This window comes from Histoplasma capsulatum, genomic scaffold (assembly GCF_000149585.1).
Source record: "Histoplasma capsulatum NAm1 scaffold_1 genomic scaffold, whole genome shotgun sequence".
Taxonomy (NCBI): Eukaryota; Fungi; Ascomycota; class Eurotiomycetes; order Onygenales; family Ajellomycetaceae; genus Histoplasma; species Histoplasma mississippiense.
Genome location: NW_001813982.1, coordinates 4,605,096 through 4,606,551, shown reverse-complemented (window position 1 = coordinate 4,606,551; position 1,456 = coordinate 4,605,096).

Below are 1,456 nucleotides of genomic sequence, written 5' to 3'. Positions count from 1 at the left end.
TTCTCATCGAATTCGCCACTCTTTATCTGCCTTGATTTCAAACTTTTTAGCCTCTTTATTGAATAGAGGTAAACGGAATTCTGTGGGATTTGTATTGGGGGAATGTGGACTAATGGCTATCTTATGGCTATAGGCCGTAGGAATCTCCTGATTGTTGTTGGGTGGCTGGTGATCTAAACCCCCCCCCCCTCTGTTTGATAGGTTAAACGAAAACAACAACGTGCTAGAAAGATATATATTTAATCTTAAGCTTCAAGCTTTATACATTTGGAACTACAGTTGTGTGTATATTACTCTGTACTAGTATTCATTCGGTTCATATATTAGAGTGATATTATTATCTCTCTGCTGATGCGTGCTGTTTATAAGTAGTACAGATATAAAGTATAACTGATGATAAGTCTTTTTAATCTTAACAATTAGCACTGCTTCCCAGTCAGTTCATTACATACTAGTATATAATATATCACAGTAAGAGATATTAAAGTGTGAAGACTCCATGATACTGACATCTTCATCTCTACTCTTACAGCAGAGCCAGGAATGATTGTAGGCAATGAAAATGTACACACTATACTACTATCTATACCAACTCTGGAATGTGTGATTAGCTGAGTACTGCTTATCAGTAGTGATTCCTTATTCAACATCTATGCATGTACAGAGTACTATTTACAAGCAGCACTTGTCAGTTGAAGTCTACTCTTATGATAACGAAGAAGCTGACTATTCAGAAAATGATAAATTTTGATTTTTATAAAGACGTAGTCAGCCGTATAGATAGTTATATGGACAATAAATCATTGCATATGTTAGAAGTTTACATGATAAACTTGTTGTCGTTATAACTATCTGTTGACAAGTCTTCTAAACAGATGATGTGGGTTTAAAGACTTGTGATCTGAAGTCTGAGTGCCAACTTAGACACCAAGGCAAAACGGTATTTACTTGAGCTCTGGGACTGAGACATCCATTTATATTTCTCTAATACTGCGAAGCTTTCTGGGATGAATCTATAAAAGCGTTGCTTCAAGTGGGTCCAGCCGCTGCCAATCTGTGGGTACGCAATTGAAGTCAGGGCCTTTTTAAAGTCAATTTAACCCTACCTCTAAGCTAGCCGAAAACCTCTGAAATTGCCAAACAAGCCCCTCATCCTCTCTATACTCCATGTTTTCCTAACGGAGGGCGTGAATTGCTGCTTAGAAATCACGATGGTACTGTGGAGAAAGCCGTGGGCTATCGGGTCAGAGGCCAGCTTGTTCAATTAAATCTGGGTACGGTCAGGTTGCCGTTGGTTCTCTGTGATTTTTACAATATGTGCTTGATAATCCATGTATGCGTTGACCTTTCGCCTTACAATATATTTCATCAACATTAAAGTAACACACACACACACACACACACACACACACAAGTAGGGTTATTTCTAAGAGTAACAATGTGTAGTCACACATGA